The sequence below is a fragment of the Folsomia candida genome, unplaced genomic scaffold (genome assembly GCF_002217175.1).
Source record: "Folsomia candida strain VU population unplaced genomic scaffold, ASM221717v1 Fcan01_Sc013, whole genome shotgun sequence".
Lineage (NCBI taxonomy): Eukaryota > Metazoa > Arthropoda > Collembola > Entomobryomorpha > Isotomidae > Folsomia > Folsomia candida.
In genome coordinates, this window is record NW_019091205.1 from 2,471,841 (window position 1) to 2,485,178 (window position 13,338).

The 13,338-nt window shown below is 34.4% G+C and overlaps 2 long non-coding RNA genes across 2 annotated transcripts; both read right to left on the minus strand.

The window, feature by feature from the left end:
* Positions 1–742: 742 nt before the first annotated feature.
* LOC118437450 lies at positions 743–4,144 on the minus strand. Its single transcript, XR_004836119.1, has 3 exons — positions 3,963–4,144; positions 1,426–1,556; positions 743–1,348 (listed from the first exon to the last, which is right to left on the minus strand). It is a non-coding gene; the product is annotated as an uncharacterized LOC118437450 (long non-coding RNA).
* A 6,161-nt stretch (positions 4,145–10,305) lies between these two features.
* LOC110855762 lies at positions 10,306–13,013 on the minus strand. Its single transcript, XR_002548517.2, has 3 exons — positions 12,806–13,013; positions 10,717–10,815; positions 10,306–10,620 (listed from the first exon to the last, which is right to left on the minus strand). It is a non-coding gene; the product is annotated as an uncharacterized LOC110855762 (long non-coding RNA).
* Positions 13,014–13,338: the final 325 nt, after the last annotated feature.

Below are 13,338 nucleotides of genomic sequence, written 5' to 3' on the forward strand. Positions count from 1 at the left end.
CAAAAATTTAATTCTGAAATAGTAATTGACAGTAACATGAATCCAGAACAGTATGATTAAATTAAAGTAATCCTAATGTTTGCCCTCCTACTCAAAATGAGAATATTTTAGTAGACATAAATGCAAGTCCTGCTTATCCACTTACTTCTCTAACACTATTACAACGAATCCAATAAAACTGTATTCTTTCCCATACTTACTATAGAGGGAGGCATCATTTAATTTCAGTCGGTAAACAAAGAGCATCAATTAGGCGACTAAGAAAGGACCAGCGACAGCAGCAAGTAAGTAGAGACAAAAAAAACACCCTCTTTTTAACTTTACGACGGCAAGTTTTCAACATACTTTCGAATGGGTTATAAAGCTTGGAATTCCTCGATGCTGACTAGTTGCAAAAATTATACAACTTTCTAAAATAAACTACAAAGTCAAGAAACCTTTTCCTGTCAACCCATTTCCAGATCTCCCAAAGCATCCTTCAATCAATTCCCTTGACCACAGCAAAATCAGCACAATTATCCTATCTCTCTCATTCCGCCCCAGCATATTTTCACCCATAAAAAATCCCGTGCCGCCGACTCCAGAAAAAAGTGCACCACCATACTGCAAACCTTACCCCACAAAATTTCCAACTTCTTCCCCACTTGACAATCCTACAACAAAAACCAGACAATATTTGAGCCTGGGGAAATAAATTGCAGCAGTTGTAATCCTCTGGTAAATCGGACTAAACTTCTTGTACTTCTAGTTCGTTTTTAAGTTTATTGCACTTAATTCAATCCGCCCGTAAACTTATAATAAGAATCTGCTACGTAACAATAGAGAACTGACAAAATTATGCAAATTGCTACGCTACAAAATGGAGTAATTTTTTGACGATTTTTTTAGTGTACATACTTATCTAGTTGTAATGCTTAGGGCGTTGGATACTGGAACCAAATTCTGAATTCCTGATAAATTTTATGAATGAAGCCTACATATGTATGAAGTTCGTATTCCTAAATACTTATCTTTGTTTATATATCTGTGAAGTGAGATTTCTGAAGCTCAGATTAATGCGATTTTGTAAAATGTAGATGGAGAATGTGACAGTACAATTTAGGAAGCAAAAATAAACAAGTAGGTATGTACATATACTAAAATAACTAAAGCTGCATAGAGTAGTTAGCTATTCGACCTGAAGAGCGTGACTTTACTCAAATTAACGACCTTGAAGTGTGGCAGCATCCTGATAAGCATTCTTACTTCTCGTCTTGAGGTAGGTTACCGATTACTGCGATGAGACGGAAAATCCTAGTGGATTGCTGATCCACTGGGATCGATGTCATCTTTATGTTCCCCAAGAGAACTGAGAAGAGCAATGAAAAATATGTTAATTTTAAGTTAGAATTAATTATTGGTTTAAATTATTAAAAATATTATTACCGTCTAATGGAAATAAGATGATGATTGCGTTTCATATGAATGAATGAAGACGTTAAAGAGCCGGAAGTTGAAGATTTACATACAGGATGCTTATTTTTTCCTGTGAAACTTGGTGTAAGTTGTTGGCGTCCCTGTAATATATGTAGTTTTATGTAATCACATTATGAAAGTTTAATTACATATGTAAGTTATGAAGATAATTAATAATTTTCGAGTGGCTAGACAGTTTAAGTTCTGTTTAAGAAATTATGGGACTAAAGGTCTAAATTTTATGCTTGGTGTTAAGGGGTCTTAAATTGGGTCAATTTAACAGGTGGCTTTACTTAACAGATCTGTATTTATGTACATACTTAGTATGTGTACTTAGTATGTATACTTAGTATGTATACTTAGTATGTATTTACAGTCAATGGAAAAAGTATTGGCAACCCCCACGCCAGCTAAATAAAGTTGGCTATAACCATGGAATGCATCATACAATTGGCATGAACATTTGTACCCATTTAGCAAATATAATGTAGTTTTCGATTATAATCATGATTTATTAATTAAAATTAGATAAACACAGTTTTTAAATAATTTGCTGGAAAATTTGCAAAATTTACCCGCAAAAAGTATTGGCAACCCTTAACTTAAAAAATCGTAAATCAAAGAAACGCCAATTTTATTATGACAAACTGCTTCTAGTATTACGTAGCACCTCCCCTCGACGCAATACGAGCAAAAATACGTCGTGGAATTGATTCAACAAGTTTCTTTATAACGCTTTTTGATCTGGCTGCCCATACTTCCTTCGAACTTTTGACAAGCTCGTTTTTCGAAGAGTGGTTTCTCACCAGTCCCTCTTTTCTCAATCCGGACAATCAGAATCACATCGGGAGACTGTGCAATCAACGAAAGAATCTTAACCTTTTCAATCTCCAAAACCTTGCATCGTTAAATTGGCTACATGTTTGGGGTCACTGAATTTTCGGAATATAAAATTCTTTAATAGGTCAGATTTTTATTAAATAATATCAAATTATCGTTTAGAATGATTATTTGGACCTCATTGGTCATTATTCCATCGATAATGACCAGCTACCTACGCCACGACCTAGTCATTTAACCCCAAACCATAATCGCTCCTCTTCTGTGTTTAGCTGTCATAGGAATATATTCGTTTTTGTGAGCCTATTATGGCATCCGCCAGACTTGAACCATTCAATTGGCTCCGAATAAGTAAAATATGCCTATGTCAGACCAGCAGAACCTTTTTCATTCATTGGAAGTCTATTCATGGTGGTATTTAGTCCATTCCAATTTATTGGGTTGGTTCGTTTTGGTGACCCTCGCGTCAGTCGGGCTTCTGGACCCTGGAACCCCATGGCATGATTTTTGATTGATCACAATATTGCATGATATGTTGACCCCACAGTTGGTTCTCAAATTCAACATGGTTTTGGGAGCTGAAGTCTTCCGATCTCGAGTGATAATTTGCTTGATTCATCAGTGGCTCGTGGGCGTAGGTGACTTTTTCCTTTCGCACCATGGAAAAGTAGAAACTGAGATTGTCATTTTATATTTCTTGGCTACGTTTTCAATAGTAAATATGGAAAAGTATGTTTTCTCTTTGAATTTTCGATAAGAAAGCTTTTTTGTGAAAGAGACATGATTATTTCTCCCGGCGCCAATACAGCTCGTTTGGTGTCGCCATTTTGGCTCCAGACAACACAACTGTAGACTTAAAATGTCGCTAACGTCATATTTGGTCACCTTATTAACTTACCGTAATGAAATGTGGTAGCTGATTAAGAAAATTGTTTTGCGTAATTAATTTGGCCACATGTTGTCAATACTTTTTGCGGGTAAATTTTGCAAATTTTCCAACAAATTATTTAAAAACTGTGTTTATCTAATTTTAATCAATAACAAATGACTATAATCGAAAACTACATTATATTTTCTAAAGGCGTACAAATTTTCATGCCAATTGTATAATGCATTCCAACGTTACAGCCAATTTTATTTGGCTGGCGTGGGGGTTGCCAATACTTTTTCCATTGACTGTATGTACATACTTAGGTACATACCTATATCAAAAGTTTGACGATGTTGCGAAGTGTAATACTCCGATTCGTTGACATTTTAAAATTATGTAGTCAAGGTCAATACAACCAACGTTTCCTGAGGCAGTTTGGAATTTGGCGATGTTTGGAATTAGTTTAAAATACTTTGGGTCAAAGTTGACAAATGTACTATTTCTTCCTGCGACGGTCGCGTGTTCAAATATTTTTACGGTTTCCAACCACCGTCAAAACTGATTGAAGAAAGAAAGAAGTCAAATTGTATATGATTGAAGAAACATTGTTTGTATTGACTTGAGCTACATAATTTTAAAATGTCAATCAATTCTGATTGTTACACTTCACACCATCGCAATATTAGTTTAATTTGGTAACTCAATTACTTTTAATAAAGGCGAAACATTTAAACCTTCATATTTCAGTTGGATTCATAAAAAAAATCACTCACTTTACAATATTTATTGAGCTTACCGATCTTAGATAAGATGTCATAGCTTATTTAGGACTAGACGATTATCAATTATTCCATTACATACTATCTTGTCGCACTAATTAATATGTGCAAGAAATATTATTTCAACGAAATGAACTTTTTTTTTAATTTGGAGACGTGGCTCTTGATTTGACGAGGTTCAGACAACGACAGAAATATTTATGAAAGGAGGACAGGCCAAGGTTAGCGTCCCTTTCTTAAGAAAGGGATATCCAAGCATTCTGTCTTTTATGTCTCCGTTTTCCTGCCTGTCCGCATCTTTATTTTTCTCGAATAAGTATTTAACTACTTTTCGTATTATTTATTATCCTGGAAAGTTGTGATTATTAGATAAGACCACGTTTCTTATTAAAAATAATAACGTGTGCTTTGCACGTCCTGTCACCTTTTTCTTAGGAGGGAGCTTGCGAGGTTGATAATAACAGATCTTGATGCCCTTTGGATATATGGTAGGGACCCATGAGTGTACTAAAACCCTGAATTGGTTTGACTCCATGGCCACATTTACGCCCGCCACATCCACTCAAAAATGCCCAAAAAACGCTTTCACTCCAGTTTTCACTCACTCAAATCCACGCCAAAAATCCAATTTTACTCGGATTTTGAAATTTCTTTCACCAATATACTCCCAGATAGTTTCTTTCTTCAATCCAATATCAAACTCAATTTTTTCGAAATTTTTAGTATTTTTAAAATTTAAATTTCTGAATGAGCATTGTTGTAGCAATCAACAAGGCAAATTATGCCTGCGAAATAATAATCAGCAAAATTGAGTTTGATATGGGATTGAAGAAAGCAACCATCTGGGAGCGTAATGGTGAAAGAAATTTCAAAATCCGAGTAAAATTGAATTTTTGGGGTGGATTCGAGTGAGTGAAAACTCGATTGAAAGCTTTTTTGGGCATTTTTGAGTGGGTGTGCCGGGCGTAAATGTGGCCATGGAGTCAAACCACTTCAGGGTTATAGTACACTCATGGGTCCCTACCACATATCCAAAGGGCATCAAGATCTGTTATTATCAACCTCGCAAGCTCCCCTCCTTAGTTTTAAGCCGGAATTTGGACCCAAGTTCAGAAAAGGATTCTGAATATCCACAAAGAGAAAGGTTCAAATGTACACAAATGTTATGTACATACACAGTACTTCCGTCTTAAACAGCTCCATATCACTATTTAGGTGAGGTCATGGTAGCAAGTGCGCATAGATTTGTATCACTGTTACAAATAATGTTGCCCTTTTCAAAAAGGCCTTTTGTAAAAGTAGAGTAAACGCACTCTCAATTCTAAATGAGGTATACTACCTACATAAATCCAGTGTATTGTTAAGTTATGTAACACTGTTCACTTGAATAAAGTTTACCCTGGATATACTAGCTTAATGTAAAATTGAGGGTGCATTTACTTTTCTTCAGGAAACATTATTTACTAGCGTGTACGCATGTACTATAATTGTTCATTTATTGAGGGGTGAATCTTCGTTTTATGGTTTTGTTTTCTTTCCGTCTGAATCATAATATCTCGAGAACGGGTATGAATTTTGGCATGTAGTTTTTATCAACGTGTTTTTAATTCGCCTGGTTGAATTGCGTATTTTATTATGCAAGTTCATAAAATGTTTTATTTTGTGTACTGTGATGACCACAAAGGATGTGATTTCTGTATGACTACGTATTTGCATAATCTCTTAAAATATCTATGTATGACAGAACTAAACCACCTGACCAGGGAGTTCTTATTTATTTGCTGACCCTTTTAATTTAAAAATTATGAAGGTTAACATAGTGACATGCAATAAAAGAGAATAGTCATTGCAAATTTGCTAAACCAAAGTGCCGTCAATTTCCATATTTTTATTATTCCCGAACAAAAATATTATTTCTTTTTACACGCCGAATCATAAAACTTGTCTGCACAAATATTAAAATTTTTAAAGGCGAGGCATGACGTAGTTTGTGAAGAGGGTGGCATATCCAAATCTGGGGAAACAAAAGAAAAAAATCAATTACGCCGTTATCACAATTTTAAAAAATAACAAAAAATTGACGCCAAAAATTTGACACTTAAAACTCCAAAATTTTGTATTTTTTTGTATTACCATCCTTTCCACAAGTATCAAATCCCTTAATAATTTCTGCCCTAGCGTCCTCATTGTTTCCTCCGATCATTGTATTCTTCACTTGATCCTTGAACCAGTTCATGTTCAATTTATTCCCCTTCATGGTCCCCTCCACGTTCCGGATGACGCATAATTTAGCACACTAAATCATAACGAAGGAATCCGATGAGGGATTTTACCTACCAGATTTCTAAGAGTGCATAATGAACAAAAATTTGCAAAAAATTACATATTCGTCTTCAACATCCGCACAACCAATCCCCGCGAAGAGGGCACTCGTGACGGTCTGCGCAGGAAAAATGACCGACTGACCGTTACACGTGGAATGAGCGTTAATCTCCTTTTGGACATCGCTCTTCCGGACTAGAATAATTATCAAAATTAAATTTGTAAATTAAAAAAATAATGTTTCCTAAATTTACTAATTTAAGTCAGAATTACCGAGTTCTTAATACAGATAGCCATGATAACGACGAAAATCCAGGTGATAGCAGACTTAATCATTCTTGTCAAATTTATTTTTTATAATTTTGACTGGATTTTTTAAAATTTTTGCTGGATTTTTTTCACGATAAGTAATGCGTGACTGTCTCCAGTATAAAACTAAAAGGGATGCACATCCTTTTATTTTGTCGTGTTTGTGACAGGATACATAAATTAAGAAATCGTGTTTTTCAATTATTTATTGTTTAAATTGTCGGAATAAAAATAATGAAAAACAAAAGTATAAATGACCGAGGAAATGACGCAAATTAAGATTCTGTTTCGAATCAAATGCTTAATTCAATGAAATTTGAAAAATATTTTTATTGATTTGTAAAATTAGATACATGTATGTGTATATTTTAAATAAATTTATGAATATAAATTTTAAATATAAACAATAAAGTATAATATAATATATTTGCAATATACTTGTAAAGGATTTTAAATTCATTTATGTCCAATATTATTTACATATTTAGTTATAAATATTTGGTTTCTACATAGAATGATTTTCTAAAAATGTGTGTGAATGTAATTAGTAAGATCTTATTTATTTAATTCGAAACCTAAGATGTAAAACTTATTACTAGGATTCCTGATAATACATATTTCTAAACTTCAGGAATATTTTCTACTCTACAAAACTCTTTTTGCACATACCGCTTGTCCCGATTGAGTTTGTCTGTATTCGAGAGGTAATAACTTTATTATTTAATCTGTTGACCTGGGGCCGAAATGATTAAATAAACATGTACGGAGACGCAACTGTAACTTTTCATGCGTTACAATTTTAAACGATAAATTTATCCAAAATTATCAATAAACCTGGCAAGGAAATACAAATTTACAATATTTCAAATCCTTTATATTTAGGTAAGACCACAAGCGGAACTAGGAATATGTAGGCATAGCCTTTTCTTTTTCAGGGCCATCACGAGTGGGGGCCCCAAAATGTTTTAAATTCATTAATTAATTTCAAAATTTGTTAGATCTCGAAGCGAATTCAAAGAATCACACCTAATTTAAATTCTGTTCAGAAATTTTGCCAAATTTTACCTACTAATTTTAATTTCAAAAATTCTGAGATATAACATTTTGGGTTCATTTTTCTACAAGATTTGCTCTCATCTTGATTAATAATTTTACATGTTTTAAATCTATCGCAAATTTATCCCGATGTGATGCGAACTTAACAATGGCGATCATCTTGTCGGGATGACTTAACATTTGGCTGACGAACAAATTATCAATTTAGATGTTATTTAACTCAAACAGGATAAATCAAACTACTGCAAAAACTGCATCCGGCCAGTTCTTCCGTCAATTTTTGAAGTTATGCTATTAAATAATATAAACGTTTTAAACCTTTGTCGGTTAACCATTCGACGCCAATTTACCTTGCACAGAATAAGGGTTATGCGTAAAAAATACAAAATTTCCTTAGTTTCTTATCAGTATTTTCAAACCGGTCAGGGACACGGGGCCCCAGCGAACTGTGCCCATTTGCCACGAATTTATGGAACATCAGACACTGACTGGTGTTATAGTAAAAAAAAGGACCTAAATAAGCATTCCACAACGGTCTGAAAAGTGACAACGGGGGACAACTTTTTCGTTTAATTATAGCGGTTCTAAATCATAATGGCCTTCTCACCAGGGTTGCAGAAATCTCATCTCACCCTCGTAAATCTCATCCCACTGAGATATAATGAGAAATAGTGAGACATGAGAAATATGAGATTTAGTGAGATTTATGAGCCATGCACTAGCGCCACCTAGAGGATGTGGTCATGAACTACAAGTTTATCTCATTATTTCTCATATTTCTCACTCAGCCCCAAGTGAGATGATTGATATATATCATTAAATCTCACTAAATCTCACTCAGTGATATATATCACTTGTAACCCTGCTTCTCACGCTCCAGATTTCTTACCATTTGTTTAGTTCTTCAAGAAGCACCGTTACCATGGTGGCTTCTTGACTTGTAAAAATTAAAATATATGTGAGTATGTATGTAGATCACGGCTACTTTATTAAAATAATTAACTTAATTAAAATGTAAAAAAAATCGTTCAACTTTCATTTAAAAGTGCGATGAGTAAAATTAGTTGAGAAATTAAAAATCCTTCCATTTGAGAAAAAAGGTTTTGTCGCATTTGCTATAGGAGACAATAGTAATTTACACCTGTGCAATTAATCGCAGAATTCCTTGCTCAATATGCAGCAGGTGAAACATTTGAAATTGCAGGGGCAAAAGTACCTGGTTTATCACAATGTTTATCCTACTAAATACTTTGCAGAGTGAGAAAAACCGTACGACTGGTTCCAGGCTTGGAAAAGATTGTTCAAAATTTTTAATAAACTGGGCCAGGGAATAAAAAATTACCATATTTTTTAACCCTTTATTCATAATCAATACTTACAGTGTATCGATTTCTGTAATTTTAAGAAGGCTGCAAAAAGATGACTTTCAAAAATCTTAGTAACGATGAGTAATATGTAGAACTAAGGTTAACAAAAGTTAACTTTTAATTTTTTATTTGAAGGTGCTCTACTTCATAGGTTTCCACGCGTAAAGTTTGGTCAGCCTAGCAGTAAAATAGAAAAATCAAGATTTCGGATTTTCCCATGTACATATTTTCATTTCAGGAAAATCCAAGCATATTTAATCTTTCCTTGCACAAATTTGTTGTAAATGTTCCTTCTCGCAAATTTACCTCATTTACGACATGAAATCCTTCACGAAGATGAATATTCAACAAGATTGCTGAATTCGACCCCATGCATTTAGTTTACATTTGTACTATGCATTTCACCCACTTTCGTACTACACTAGAATTATGCATATGCGAGAAAGTTAAGCCAATTTCTTGCAGTTGGGATAAGTACGTCATTTTTGAATAAGTAACGCAGTAAAAATGGACATATATATTTCTATACATATTCGGTCTAATCCATCGCAATTTTCCTAGTCATTTCTCATCAATTCGAACTGTTAAACATCGTAAATTTAATTTTCGGAACCGTAAATTCGTTCCGAAAATGTGAAAATCCTTCTTATCTGAGTCCTTTGAATACAAATCCAATGGATAACTATTGTTGGAAAATTCCATGACCTCTCCTACTTTGAGAATCGAAATGAATAATTCAGATATACAGAAGGAGACCCATATGAAAACGTAAAATATTCATGAGCAGCAGTAACTAAGGAAGAACTGGCAACAACTTTTGGGTGGGGGTTGTGGAATTATAAATGCCGCTTTTGGCGGAGTATAACATCGTCCTCGGAGATTAGAGAGACTGAAAACTAGTTTGAGTCGTCATTCTCAAGAACTTGAAATATGAATAGATTTAGAGCTTATATTCCATAGTCTCAACGAACCATGAGTACGAACATATTTACTTATGTTTTTCCTAATGAATAAGTATTTAAGGTGAGTTTTCTTAAATTAATTCCAGACTGGAACTCTCTTCCCCGAGAGTTTTGTGATATCGATGACAAAAGTCTCAACTTCAGAAAATCCGTTAATCAGTGGTTAATAGATAAGAGGTCATAATTGTATGATTTTGGTTAAGATTTTAGTTATATTTTAGTTTTAATCATTTAATTAATTAATAATAATGTGGTCAGTCGTGTCACCCTAGGGAGACCAGTCTAATTTTGTACTGATAGGTTGTATGGCACGTGAAATAAAGGCAAACAAACAAACAAACAAACTCTTTAGTCAAATTAATTTAAATGGAGCAAGTGTAACTAAGGATAAGATTTAGTGAATTAGTACATTTTGACATGCATATTCTAAAGTAACTAGATCTAAAAATAAACATTTGGCTTGAAGAATATGTCTCTAGTAAAATTCATGACCTGGAAATATGGTTGCATCGTCGGGTAGTTGACCTAATCAGGTGACATGGAATTCTTGCTCCTTGTCTTGTACAGGTAACGGATCATTACGGTAGGGTGACAACTGGTAGTCGATTACTTTAATCCATTGGGGTCGATGTCATTTAAATAAATTTTTTCCACGGCGACTGAAAAGTGCAACAAAAATATCTTAATTTCACATATGTATATTAGGATTACCTAAATACATAATTATTGTTGCAAATTAGTTTAGAATTTATTACCGTTTATCGAAAATAAGACGATAGCTAGATAAATGCGTAGAGATGAAGATGTACGGGATTTTGAGGCTAAATTTTCAACGGTGAAAGTTGATGGAGAACCTGCAATATAAATAGAGGGGTCGCCCCGGGAAGTGGTGGTCAGTTTGTAATTAGTAGCAGGGTAGTAAACCATGGTTTCAAAGTTTTTATTTTTTTGTATACTACTACAAATATATTCAACCACGTACCCTCAAAATTTCATAAGCTTTCCTTGAAAAACAAATTTCGTACACAACTTCAAAGCGAGGAAGTCGGGAAACGAATTTTTGGTAAGTACCAAAATTCGAGTTACAAAGACTCAAAGAAGTCTTTACCACATTTCAACAGAGAAGGGTGTGGCCGTGCAAAAATTAGGACATACATAAAAAAGTGTGGCGAATCCGAAAATATCAACTTCAAGTACGCACCACAAGAAAAAACCATCATACTGACCTCTTGAAGATGAAAAACGATTAAATTTATTTTTGGAAAGTACCTCTCCACGTTTGTGCATGATGCGGCCGTGAGGTCAAAGATTAATATGAGCTATTTGTATCATATTAAGGCCCATAAATTGTGGGCCAAGGTGTATGGAAAAAGATCTGCAACAAAACATACGAAAGGCCAAGAAAAAATGGTGAACGCAAAACTTCCCAAACCTTACAACAAAATTTGACCAAAACAGTTGGGCAATGGCGACGAGTCCTACGTCTTCAAAAACTTGATAGAAATTCCGGGAAAGCAATTTATGCATGGTAAATATATCTCTAAACTGAAAACCTCAGAGAAATAAATTTTGTTTTTGAAATTTCTAAGATATCCCAGATTTGGTCGGCGTTGGTCCAATTTGGATATTTTTGGGACCCTTAAGTTCAAACGGGCTGTGTGGGCGTACAGGATTATTTTCAGAAATGCGAGACGGACCGTCCGATTCCTTTCATCACGGAGTATCAAAAACATAAAATGTAATATTTTGGCCCGAACTTTGCGATCATTCATCACGCAATATCTGCGAAGGAATAAATTGACAAAAATGTCAGTTTGGGGTTGGAAGATGAAGGTCTCTCAAACGCCCATCATCTTCACCCCAAAATTAGAATTTGGACTTTATCCAAGTCGAAATACTCCAAGGTTTGTGAAACAGGCGATACTTTAAAAAAATTTAAGTTCCGGTCTGTGGAAACTAACAATGAAGTTGCAAAGTCTTTCGGAAAAACATTAATGGTGGGCGTCATAAAAATAGTTAAATACATGATGGATAATGGACTTAAGTAGTCGCTGTCTGCGGATTTCTCACGATAGATATATTTCAAATATACTTCATCATTTTGGCATTTTTGGAATCATTTTTTGACCATTTTCAGGGGCAAATTTCACATCACCACTTCCCGGGGCGACCCCTCTAACAATGGAACCTTTTTTCAAGCTACACCGGGATTGACTAATGAGTTGCATCAAAAAATCAAGCCAAAAATTAGGAATCACATGGCGCTTATCGTTCCGTTGAATGGCCCCTTTGAAGAAAAATATTGGGGGTCAAAGTCCTCACGAGCGCCGTGGGTTTTCGCCTTGTGGAGGAAAAGAGAAAGAAAATTTGCTCAAAAATTGAACTTAACCGCCAATATTTTTCTTCAAAACGGCCATTCAACGAAACGATAAGCGCCATGTGATTTCTAATTTTGGGCTTGATTTTTTGATATAACTCATTAGTCAATCCCGGTGTAGCTTGAAAAGAGGTTCCATTGTAAGTGGATTTGCATATAACATGAAACATATAATTACTTTTGGCTCATTGGAGTAAATCAGCTTAAGAAATTGCAATACCATAAACTTTAAAACTTTTTTTGGTTTTAGGATTACATCAATTTAATCGGCGACGTTACTAGTGGTACGTAAGCATGTAAATACATAAATACATCAATGTTTGTGAGAAACTTATTTACTGATTTTAATTTGCTTATAAAGTAACCCAACTATTTTAAATACAAACATTTAAGCCTTCAAATTTATGATAAACTTATTCACAAAAATTAATTAAATAAAGTAGCAAATAAATTTTTGTTGAGCTTACCAGTCTTAAAAGGCTGCATGTTAGTACCAATTATCAATCTTCCATTACTAGTCGCACTAATTGAAATATGGTTAAAATATTATCTCGATGTGAAATTTTAAAGTTTTGGAGATAGGAAAAGTATGCCTTTACTGGACGAGGGTTAGGCAACGACAGAAATATTTATGCATGCAAGCATGAGTGGAGAAGTCGGCGTGACTTTCTATAAATATTTACCCGAGAAGGGCTGGAGAAGGCAGCGTCCCTTCTTGAAGGTGCATCCAAGAATACTACTGTTTATATGCCTTAATTTGTTTCTGCTGATCAACAACCTTCTTTTTACCCCATGCTTAACTGCAGGTTTACGACACATAGTCGGACTGCTTATCATTCTGGAAAACTGCGATTATCTTGCACATATGTTAGGGTACCTTTCTTACAGTTAAACAATAATAACGTGTATTCATTGCACACTCTCTCACATTTGACACATTTTTAAGCCGGAATTTGAACTCGAGTTTAAAGTTAAGAATAGAATTCTGGATATCGATCAA